The 12,930-nt window shown below is 43.1% G+C and overlaps 1 pseudogene; it reads right to left on the reverse strand.

Moving 5' to 3' along the window:
- The window catches only part of LOC106571865 (membrane-associated guanylate kinase, WW and PDZ domain-containing protein 1-like), a 237,494-nt pseudogene that overhangs the window by 47,856 nt on the left and 176,708 nt on the right, over nucleotides 1–12,930 (reverse strand).

Raw genomic sequence — 12,930 nt, forward strand, 5'->3', positions numbered from 1 at the left:
GGATGACTATGAAATGGCACATCTCTAATAATGCTGAAGTGTAGTATCATCATAAAAAAAATTCTGGGAATGGATAGGGATCACTATGACATCAAGGCGCATCTCCAGTAATGCTGAACTGCTGTATTTTCATGAATAGTTTCCTGGCAATGTTTAGGGATGACTATGACATGGCACATCTCTAATAATGCTCAACTGTTGTATCATCATAAACCGTTTTCTGGCAATGTTTAGGGATGACTATGTTATCGTGGCACATCTCTAATAATGCTGAAGTGTTGTATCATCATAAACAGATTTCTGGCAATATTTAGGGATGACTATGACATGGCACATCTCTAATAATGCTAATGGCTCTTTTTGACAAGGGAAGACAGCTATCTTAGCAGTCGTTTTAATACAGACGTTCAGTATCCAAACCAGAGAGTAATCTAAAATGACACCAAGTGATAGAGGATGCTAGAATTGTGGCTGTTGTCTGCATATTGTTTTGATGTCATGATGTACACCTCTTGTATGTTTCTTGTGACATTGTGCTTCCAGTCATCTCACTCACTCTCAGAACAGATCACATCTAATTGTATTGGTCGCATGCGCCGAATACGACATGTGTAGACTTTACAGCCCATTCCCAACAATGCAGAGTTAAAAAGTAAGAAAATATTTGCTAAATAAAAAAGGAAAAAACAAAACAATAAAAACAAGAACGAGGGTTTACACACGCAGTACCGAGTCAATGTGCAGGGGTAAAAGTGACTAGGCAATCAGGATATATAATAAACAGAGTAGCAGCATAATATGTGAAGTGTGAAAATGTGTCTGTGTAAGTGTGGTGTGAATATTAATTTGTGTGTGTGTGTGTGTTTTGTCTGTATGAACATACAGTTGAAGTCGGAAGTTTACATACACCTTAGCCAAATACATTCAAACTCAGTTTTTTACTATTCCTGACATGTAATCATAGTAAAAATTCCCTTAGGTCAGTTAGGATCACCACTTTATTTTAATAATATGAAATTTCAGAATAATAGTAGAGAGGATGATTTATTTCAGCTTTTATTTATTTCATCACATTCCCAGTGGGTCAGAAGTTTACATACACTCAATTAGTATTTGGTTGGGGGAATTTTGGCATATCCCTCCTGACAGAGCCGGTGTAACTGAGTCAGGTTTGTAGGCCTCCTTGCTTGCACATACTTTTTCAGTTCTGCCCACAAAACTTCTATAGGATTGTGGTCAGGGCTTTGTGATGGCCACTCCAATACCTTGACTTTGTTGTCCTGAAGCCATTTTTCCACAACTTTGGAAGTATGCTTGGGGTCATTGTCCATTTGGAAGACGCATTTGCGACCAAGCTTTAACTTCCTGAATGATGTCTTGAAATGTTGCTTCAATATATCCACATAATTTTCTTGCCTCATGATGCCATCTATTTTGTGAAGTGCACCAGTCCCTCCTGCAGCAAAGCACTCCCACAACATGATGCTGCCACCCCCGTGATTCACGGTGGGATGGTGTTCTTCGGCTTGCAAGCGTCGCCCTTTTTCCTCCAAACATAATGATGGTCATTATGGCCAAACAGTTATATTCTTTTCAGACCAGAGGAAATTTCTCCAAAAAGTACGATCTTTGTCCCCATGTGCAGTTGCAAACCGTAGTCTGGCTTTTTTATGGCGGTTTTGGAGCAGTGGCTTCTTTCTTGCTGAGCGGCCTTTCAGGTTATGTCGATATAGGACTCGTTTTACTCCAGCATCTTCACAAGGTCCTTTGCTGTTGTTCTGGGATTGATTTGCACTTTTCGCACGAAAGTACGTTCATCTCTAGGAGACAGAACGTGTCTCCTTCCTGAGCGGTATGACGGCTGCGTGGTCCCATGCTGTTTATACTTGCGTACTATTGTTTGTACAGATGAACGTGGTACCTTCAGACTTTTGTAAGTTGCTCCCAAGGATGAACCAGACTTGTGGAGGTCTACCATTTTGTTTCTGAGGTCTTGGCTGATTTATTTAGATTTTTCCATGAAGTCAAGCAAAGAGGCACTGAGTTTGAAGGTAGGCCTTGAAATACATCCACAGGTACACCTCCAATTGACTCAAATTATGTCAATAAGCCCATCAGAAGCTTCTAAAGCAATGACATCATTTTCGGGAATTTTCCAAGCTGTTTAAAGGCACAGTCAACTTAGTGTATGTAAACTTCTGACCCACTGGAATTGTGATGCAGTGAATTCTAAGTGAAATAATCTGTCTGTAAACAGTTGTTAGAAAAATGACTTGTGTCATGCACAAAGTAGATGTCCTAACCGACTTGACAAAACTATAGTTTAACAAGACAGTTGTGGAGTGGTTGAAAAACGAGTTTTCATGACTCCAACCTAAGTGTATGTAAACTTCCCACTTCAACTGTAGATAGTGTGTGTTTGTGTTGGAGTGTCACTGTAGTATATGTGAGTGTTTGGGTAGAGTTTAGTGAGTGTGCATAGAGCCATTGCAAGGGAGTCAGTGTAAAAACAATTAAGATAAATAAACAAATAAATAATAAAGGGGGTCAATGTAAATTTTCCGGGTAGCCTTTTGATTAACTGTTCAGCAGTCTTAAGGCTTGGGGGTAGAAGCTGTTCAGGTGCCTTTTGGGCCCAGACATGGCACTCCGGTACCGCTTGCTGGGCAGTAGCACGACTATGTTGGTGTGTTTGGACCATAATAGGTCCTTAATGATATGGACACTGAGGAACTTGAAGCACTCGACCCGTTCCACTACAGCCCCGTCGATGTGAATGGGGGCGTGTTTGTCCCTCAGTGTCCAGTAGTCCACAATAAGCTTCTTTGTCTTGCCCACGTTGAGGGAGAGGTTGTTGTCCTGGCACCATACTGCCAGGTCTCTGACCTCCTCCCTATAGGCTGTCTCATAGTCGTCAGTGATCAGGCTTACCATCGCTGTGTCGTCGGCAAACCCTTAACGATGGTGTTGGAGTCGTGCGTGGCCAAGCAGTCGTGGGTGAACAGGGAATACAGGATGGGACTGATCATGCATCAGTGGCAGCTGTGCTGTTGCCTACCCTCACCACCTGGGGGCTGCCTGTCAGGAAGTCCAGAATCCAATTGCAGAGGGAGGTGTTCAGTCCCAGGGTCCTTACCTTAGTGATGAGCTTGGAGGGCACTATGGTGTTGAACACTTAGCTGTAGTCAATGAACAGCATTCTCACAAAGGTGTTCCTTTTGTTCAGGTGGGAAAGGGCAGTGTGGAGTGCAATAGAGATCTGTGGATCTGTTGGGGCGGTATGCAAATTAGAGTGGGTCCAGGGTTTCTGGAATGATGGTGTTGATGTGAGCTGTTTGATGGTTTGTCAGAGGCCGTTGCAGGATTTCTTATAAGCGTCCAGATTAGTGTCCTGCTCCTTGAAAGCGACAGCTCTAGCCTTTAGCTCGGTGTGGGCATTGCCTGTATTCTATGGCTTCTGGTTGGGATATGTACGCATGGTCACTCTGGGGAGAATGCCGTTGATGCACTTATTAATGAAGCCAGTGACGGATGTGGTAAACTCCTCAATGCCATTGGATGAATACCGGAACTTATTCCAGTCAGTGCTAGCGAAACAGTCGTATAGCTTAGTGTCCGCTTCATCGCTTCATCACTGGTACTTCCTGTTGGAGTTTTTGCTTGCTTTGTATGCATTTTATCTCTCTAGTTAAACAGGTGACATGCTGGTAGAAATTAGGTCAAACGGATTTAAGTTTTCCTGCATTAATATCACCGGCCACTAGGAGTGCCACCTCTGGATGAGCATTTTCTTGTTTGTTTATGGCCCTATACAGCTCGTTGAGTGTGGTCTTAGTGCCAGCATCGGTTTGTGGTGGTAAATAGACAGTGTATACAGATGCAGAAATTACATGTTTTATTCATCTACCTGAGGGTGTCTGTCCCCTTTTCCTGTCCTCCTCCCTCTCTTCCCTAAACCAACCTTTTCTATCATCATTGGCTGTGTCTGAACACCTGTACTTGCACTCTAAATAGTAGGTATTTAGGTATGAGAAAACATTTTTTATATGTAAGTGAAACATTTTTTTGAGGTGAAATATTTGTCACTAGGGTGTCAGTGAAAAAAACTCTAGCGGGTCATATTGGTTTTTGGTTCACAATTTCCTTCAAATAAATATATTGTGGCAGACCATGGGGGGGTTGGGTCAAGATGTTTACACAGATCAGACACGGACAGAGTATGATTAGCTCGGTTTCAAGGGTGTTTATTAAATAATAAATCAAAAGAAAAGGATAGGTCTCCCCCATGAGACTCTCCGGGATACCGTCTTCTGGGCTCTGGGTCTTGCTGTATCCTGTCGGGCACACAAACGTCTTAGCTTGTCACTGTCTCCAACGACACGGAAGTCACCTTTCTTCCCCCAGTCCTCTCCTGTGTGCTGCCCTTCTGGCAGCTTTATGGGGCTTGTACAGTTGGTGAGCAATCAGCCCTTGATTACTCACCAACTCCCCAATCAGCCCCAATTAGTCCTGGGCGGAGAACCCGTCGAGACCTGGCACGTCCAGCAGATGGAGCCATCGCCTCGTGATGTATACTCCGTCTGTCACCAGGCCTCGACGAGTCTCCCCCGGTGGCTGACCTGCTGTACGCCAGAATATATACAGTGGCAAGAAAAAGTATGTGAACCCTTTGGAAATACCTGGATTTCTGCATAAATTGGTCATTCAATTAGATCTGATCTTCATCTAGGTCAAACAATAGACAAACCGTTTGCTTAAACTAACAACACACAAAAAAATATATATTTTCATGTCTTTATTGAACACCGTGTAAACATTCACAGTGCAGGGTGGAAAAAGTGTGTGTATGTTAACCCTTGGATTTAATAACAGGTTGACCCTCCTTTGGCAAATATAACCAACCAAACGTTTTCTGTATTTGTGGATCAGACCCGCACAACGGTCAGGAGGAATTTTGGACCATTCCACTTTACAAAACTTTTTCAGTTCAGCAATATTCTTGGGATGTCTGGTGTGAAATGCTCTCTTGAGGTCACGCCACAGCATCTCAATCAAGTTGAGTGTCAGGACTCTGCCTGGGCCACTCCAGAAGGCGTATTTTCTTCTGTTGAAGCAATTCTGTTGTTGATTTACTTCTGTGTTTTGGGTCGTTGTCCTGTTGCATCACCCAACTTCTGTTGAGCTTCAATTGATGGACAGATAGCCTAACATTCTCCTGCAAAATGTCTTGATAAACTTGGGAATTCATTTTTCCGTCGATGATAGCAAGCTGTCCAGGCCCTGACGCAGCAAAGCAGCCCCAAACCATGATGCTCCCTCAACCATACTTTACAGTTGGGATGAGGTTTTGATGTTGGTGTGCTGTGCCTTTTTTTCTCCATGCATAGTGTTCTGTGTTCCTTCCAAACAACTCAACTGTAGTTTCATCTGTCCACAGATTATTTTGCCAGTAGCGCTGTGGAACATCCAGGTGCACTTTTGCAAACTTCAGACGTGCAGCAATGTTTTTTTTGGACAGCAGTGGCTTCTTCCGTGGTGTCCTCCCATGAACATCATTCTTGTTTAGTGTTTTACGTATCGTAGACTGATCAACAGAGATGTTAGCATGTTCCAGAGATTTCTGTAAGTCTTTAGCTGACACTCTAGGATTCTTCTTATCCTCATTGAGCATTCTGCACTGTGCTCTTGCAGTCATCTTTGCAGAACGGCACTCCTAGGGAGAGTAGCAACAGTGCTGAACTTTCTCCATTTATAGACAATTTGTCTTACCATGGACTGATGAACATCAAGGCTTTTAGAGATCCTTTTGTAAACCTTTCCAGTTTTATGTAAGTCAACAATTCTTAATCTTAGGTCTTCTGAGATATCTTTTGTTCGAGCCAAGATTCACATAAGGTAATGCTTCTTGTGAATAGCAAACTCAAATTGTGAGTGTTTTTTATAGGTCATACCAACATCTCCAATCTCGTCTCATTAATTAGACTCCAGGTTAGCTGACTCCTGACAATGCAGTGTATTAGACTACTGTGCCACTCAGGAGGCCAAATTCAGTCATCATGTGCTGTTTTCTAAGGCTTTCCCCCCAAAAACTTCCCAATTAAATGTTGACTAAAAAGTAGGCCTATGTGGCAGAATGATATCATGATGATTTGTATCACGGGGCATTGTTTAGCAAACTCTGCTATCACATGTAGCCTACACTGTAAATTATACAGTACAAAAACACTGCTACCCAAACACAACGGTCTCTTGCAAGGTGTGCAATTTTGTTAAAGGGCAACTATACCCTCCAATTTTTATTGTTCCCCGACCTCAAAAGTGGTCTCCTATGTGGTTTAAGCATTGTTGTGGACTTGAAACATCAGATTTTTAAAAAATGTTTCTATAAAATAAAGTGTGATTTTGATAGTGAAAAGCTAAACAAATTAGGAAAACTCAGAAACAGTTAAAAATTTACCAAAAGATAAAACTGATTTTATACATCTTTTACAACTTTAGTGACTGTTCAAAATTGCTAACAATAACACATTTTTTATGATTGTGCAAAGGTAAAACATTTTCCTCCAAACAATCAATGTAAATATGATATTGTCAAGTTCAAATGTAATTATTTGTGTATGAAGGGTAGGTCATTATAGGCTATAGGCTACTTGCTAAGCCCGCAAATGAAAGATAACATAATTCACTTTCCCAGTCCAGTACTCTTTTTATTCAGGCCAGTATCTTTCAGTTGGCAATGGCCCGGTGTGCCACTGGCATATTTACCTGAATGTCAAGCCCAGCAAAGCCATGTTAATTTTAAATATGGCTAGTCATTATTAGCCTGGTTCTGACACATTGTGTGACCAAATCATTTGCTGGTGCCTTCAAGTGAAAAAGTTGGAAGCATCAGTGCCACCTGTGGAAAAAGTTAGTCTTGAACCCTGAGTAAGCAAGCCAGATTTTTGACCCTGCCATTGAGCCTTGTTGAGTCTCCTCCTCCTCCCTTTCTCTCGTCACCTTATCCGCCTCCTCTACCTCCTTTCCTCTTCACTCTCCTCTCTAAACACATACACCTTGGACATTCCCCATCTTTGACTCCTCCCTCTTATTCTCTTTCCTGACTACCCTGTCCTCCTCCTTCCCCCTCCTCTGATCCTCTAAAGGTGTTGTTTGTTGTGGTTTATGAGGCATTATGGCTCCTAATCACCAGAAAGGTCACTGCATCCTCCTCCTCTGACAGCCAACCAGACAGCCAGCCAGACAGCTGCAGCTCCCTCCTCACCGACATCATCAATCTGCTGCTCTGCTGACCTGCTCATAGCTTCAAAGACAATCCAATCCTCCATAACAAAGTCAACACAAGCCCACAGTTTCTCAGTACCTCATCAGCAGGAAACTGACCAAGGACCTGACCTGGGTCTAGTGTAATGATCACCTGCCTTCTACGCTAAGGGAGAGGCCAATAATGATGCAGACATTTAACACAATACAGCACTGTCATTTCAGCCCAGGCACACAAGGTCAACTCATTAGAAATCATAATTGATGCTGCCTGCATATCCCCACCCTCAGCTAATAGGGATATAGGGCAGGGTTAGCAATTTCACCAACTATGGGGGCTGAACCCAGATAAGCATATTTTTACAAACTGTATGGATGGTGGTTGCTATTAACAGTTTGTCTCTTTCTCTAGCCTCGCAAAAAAACGTAGCAAATTATTTTAACACGGTAGGGTAAGAACGCTGTTGAGTAAGGTTTTAGTGTACAGTCGTGGCCAAAAGTTTTGACAATGACACAAATATACATTTTCACAAAGCCTGCTGCCTCAGTTTGAATGATGGCAATTTGCATATACTCCTCTGTCAAACATGATTACCTGCAAGGAAACACGTGCCGTCATCATTGCTTTGCATAAAAAGGGCTTCACAGGCAAGGATATTGCTGCCAGTAAGATTGCACCTAAATCAACCATATATCAGATCATCAAGAATTTCAAGGAGAGCGGTTCAATTGTTGTGAAGAAGGCTTCAGGGTGCCCAAGAAAGTCCAGCAAGTGCCAGGATTGTCTCCTAAAGTTGATTCAGCTGCCGGATCAGGGCACCACCAGTACAGAGCTTGCTCAGGAATGGCAGCAGGCAGGTGTTAGTGCATTTGCATGCACAGTGAAGCGAAGACTTTTGGAAGGTTGGCCTGGTGTCAAGAAGGGCAGCAAAGAAGCCACTTCTCTCCAGGAAAAACATCAGGGACAGACTGATATTCTGCAAAAGGTACAGGGATTGGACTGCTGAGGACTGGGATAAAGTCATTTTCTCTGATGAATCCCCTTTCCGATTGTTTGGGGCATTCGGAAAAAAGCTTGTCCGGAGAAGGCAAGGTGAGCGCTACCATCAGTCCTGTGTCATGCCAACAGTAAAGCATCCTGAGACCATTCATGTGTGGGGTTGCTTCTCAGCCAAGGGAGTGGGCTCACTCACAATTTTGCCTAAGAACACAGCCATGAATAAAGAATGGTACCAACACATGCTCTGAGAGCAACTTCTCCCAACCATTCAGGAACAGTTTGGTGACGAACAATGATTTTCCAGCATGATGGAGCACCTTGCCATAAGGAAAAGGTGATAACTAAGTGGCTCGGGGAACAAAACATCAATATTTTGGGTCCATGGCCATGTAACTCCCCAGACCTTAATCCCATTGAGAACTTGTGGTCAATCCTCAAGAGGTGGGTGGATAAACAAAAACCCACAAATTCTGACAAACTCCAAGCATTGATTATGCAAGAATGGGCTGCCATGAGTCAGGATGTGGCCCAGAAGTTAATTGACAGCATGCCGGGGTGGATTGCAGAGGTCTTGAAAAAGAAGGGTCAACACAGCAAATATTGACTTTTTGCATCAACTTCATGTAATTGTCAATAAAAACCTTTGACAGGTATGACATGCTTGTAATTATACTTCTGTATTCCATAGTAACATCTGACAAAAATATCTAAAGACACTGAAGCAGCAAACTTTGTGAACATTAATATTTGTGTCATTCTCAAAACTTTTGGCCACGACTGTACACATGCACCTATAGGTTCAACTTCATTCCTCTACCAAGGTTTTGAGCAGGCCTATTATGTTTCATCTCCAGTGGTTAGTCATGTTGGACAGATGGTCCGGGTTGTAGTGACAGAGGAAGGTCAATCACAGACATTAATGATGTGTGAAAACAGCTCTTCTGCTGCTAATGGCCTCGACTAGCTCTGCCTCCCATTCACTTATTCCTCTAATCAGAATCAATGACTGTTCTCTCTTCTATGTATCACTTTACCTATCCCTTCGTCTCTTTTCACCCCACCTTACCCTGTGTTCCACTCTTTATCTATTTTCCACTTTCTTTCTCTCTCTCCCATGGTAATTGAAAAACAAGACACTTTCATCAGGGTAAGACAGCGTCTTTGGCTGAGCCCTCTCACCATTAACACACACAAGTATACTCTAAGCAACGCAAACACAGAGCCAGAGATGAAGACAGACAGAGAGAGGGTGAGAAAGATTGTGTAAGAGAGATACAAAGTGAGAAAGAATATGTGAAAGACAAAGTGAGAGAAAAAAAGATTGAGCTAGAGACCAGTGAAAATAATAAGTGAAACAGATAGAAAAAGACGAGAGAGAAAGGCAGGAGGGCCTATTTCACAGATTGACCTGACAGAACACACGGAGACTAGCGGTGTCTCAGCAGAGTCACTTCCCATCCATATTCATGACAGATAAGAGTCCCTGACCTAACACTAATTTTCTCTTCTTCTCTGTCTCTTCCTCCATCCTGCCCCTGCTCTCCACCCTACCACCCAATCCTGCTCTCACTCATCTGATCACCTACTCTCTTCAGCTCTCACTCCTTCTCAAAGTTACACCCACTCCCTCCTTCATTCATCCACTTACTCACTCTTTCCCTTAATCTTAGCTATTCATGCTGCTGGCCAGACACTATGCCTTTTCTGGTGACACACCACCATCCTTCCCCCTCCCCTCTGGGCGGTTGACATATCATCATAACCAGACACATCTTGATCCCATCCTTCCATCCCTTTTCTCCTTTGCCTCCCTCCTGACCATGATCAGTGGACTACGTACCTCTCTGCACCAGCATGGTGACCTCGCTCCCTCTGGGACACTTGCTGAGCAGGTCCACCACCTGGTTGTGGCTCATGCTCTGGACGTTCCTCTTGTTCACCTCCATCAGAATGTCTGACTCCTTCAGGCCCCTGCAGCGGGGGTAATCCACGATCTGCTTCACCCTCTGACCCCCTCCCGTCAGGCTGTCAGCGATGGTGAACCCAAAGCCCTTATCGCCTTTCTCCATGTGCACTGTGATCAGCTCTGGCTGCCCAGCGATGGATGATGCCAGGGTGACCACGTCGCTGGAGGAGTAGCCGTGAGAGCCGTTGGACGCCACCTCTGCTGAGGGACTGTGGGCCCGCGGCTCCCTCATCCCGTTAACAGGCCCTCCGGTCTGACTGCCGTGGCTGGACGGAGAGTCGTAGCTCTCCTGGCCATTAACGATGATGGGCTCCTTGTCCAGGATGGCCACGGAGGTCACCAGGCTGGTGTTGGGGTCGTCAGGGTCAAAGGGCAGGGGGTAGCCACGGCACAGGGCCAGGTCCACCATGGAGCCGATCGGAATGGACTGGAAGATCTTCACCACCTGGGCGTGGGTGTAGCCCAGAACGATGGTGTCATTCACACTCACTATCACATCACCTACAGGAGGGGAGGGAGGGAGACGGAGAGGACAGTTAGTAATACAGTAACAGGATTACAAGCACATTAGTAACACAGTTAGTAGCACAGTAAGTAATACAATTAATGTACTATGTAGGGTGCAAGTATCGTGACATACTGTATGGCCCCTATATGCTTAACTTTTAGCTTAATCAATCACTTCAACCCCCATAGGAATGGGGCAAATGCTTTCTGTATAAATGGTGCAAAACAGTGCCCTCGGTGGGCTGAAGCAGTGTACTGCACCTGTCTCCATCTTCCCATCCACAGCAGCAGGACCGTCCAGGACTAAACTCTTGATCTGCAGGAACTCATCCGGCTCGTCGCCCCCAACTACGGTGAAGCCGAATCCGCGGCGGCTCTTCTTCAGTTTGGTGTTGATGAAAGTTCCCTTCAGCTCCGCTGGGTTCCGTGTGAAGAATGGCTTCCCTCCTAGAGAACACAGGGAAAGGAACATTATCTGGAACATCTAAATATCTCTGTCTGCCTGTCTGCCTGACTGTCTGCCTGTATGGGTCAGTTAGTCATATATTACTTCACATTATTTATTTGTCTACCTATGCCTTCAGAAAATATTTATACCCCTTGACTTATCCCACATTTTGTTATGTTACAGCCTGAATTTAAAATGGTCCATCTACACACACAATACCCCATGACAAATTTTCTGAAAATTAAATACACAAGTATTCACACCCCTGAGTCAATACTTTGTAGAAGCACCTTTGGCAGTGATTACAACTGTGAGTCTTTCTGAGTAAGTATGTAAGAGCTTTCCACACCTAGATTGTGCAAAATGTTCCCATTATTGTTATCAAGATTCTTCAAGCTTTGTCAAATTGATTGTTGATGACAACCATTTTCAGGTCTTGCCATAGATTTCAAGTAAATTTAAGGCAAAACTGTAACTCGGTAATTCAGGAACATTCACTATCTTCTTGGTAAAAAACTCCAGTGTATATTTGGCCTTGTGTTTTAGGTTGTTGTCCTGCTGAAAGGTGAATTCATCTCCCAGTGTCTGGTGGAAAGGTTTTCCTTTAAGATTTTTCCTGTGCTTAGCTCTATCCCATTTATTTTTTATCTTCAAAACTCCCCCATTCCTTAATGATTACAAGCATATCCATAACATGATGCGGAAAATATCGAGAGTGGTACTCAGTTTTGTGTTGCATTGAATTTGCCCCAAACTTAACACTTTGTATTCAGGACAAAAAGTGATTTGCTTTGCCACATTTTTTGCAGTATTACTTTAGTGCCTTGATGCAAACAGGATGCATGTTTTGGAATATTTGTATTCTGTACAGGCTTCCTTGTTTTCATTAGTATTGTGGAGTAACTACAATGTTGTTGATCCATCCTGTTTTCTCCTATCACAGCCATTAAACTATGTAACTGTTTTAAAGTCACAATTGGCCTCATGGTGAAATCCCGGAGTGGTTCCCTTCCTCTTCGACAATCGAGTTAGGAAGGAAGCCTGTATTTTTGTAGTGACTGGGTGTATTTATACACCATCCAAAGCCAAATGAATAACTTCACCATGCTCAAAGGGATATTTACTGTCTGCATTTTGTATTTTTACTCATCTAGCAATAGCTTCCCTTCTTTGTGTGGCATTGGAAAACGTCCCTGGTCTTTGTGATTGAATCTGTGTTAGAAATTCACTGCTTGATTGGGGGACAGAGATGAGGTAGTCATTCAAAAAATCATGTTAAACCCTATTATTGCAGACAGAGTGATGCCAACGCTTTTTATTTTTTGTTTGTTAAGCACATTTTTACTTTAACCCATAACAAAGGGGTTAAATACTTATTGACTCAAGACATTTTATATATTTTTTTTTAATTAATTTGTTTCACTTGTTTCAGTTTCACTTTGACATTATTGGGGTACTGTGTCTAGGCCAGTGACCAAACATCTAAATGTAAACATTTTTAAATTCAGGCTATAACAACAAAATGTGGGAAATGTCAAGGGGTTTGAACACTTTCTGGAGGCACTGTATGTCTGTCTGTCTATCCATCAACCTTAGCATCCATATACTGTATTTATTAAATAGATCACCATTTCTTTAATCAGTGAAAATAGTAAAGTGGTTGCCAGGAGAGAATGCTTAATATACATTTCCTAGTGATCCATCAATGATGAATGAGTCATAGCTAGTTGAAATACATAGAGCTTT

This window comes from Salmo salar, chromosome ssa15 (assembly GCF_905237065.1).
Source record: "Salmo salar chromosome ssa15, Ssal_v3.1, whole genome shotgun sequence".
Taxonomy (NCBI): domain Eukaryota; kingdom Metazoa; phylum Chordata; class Actinopteri; order Salmoniformes; family Salmonidae; genus Salmo; species Salmo salar.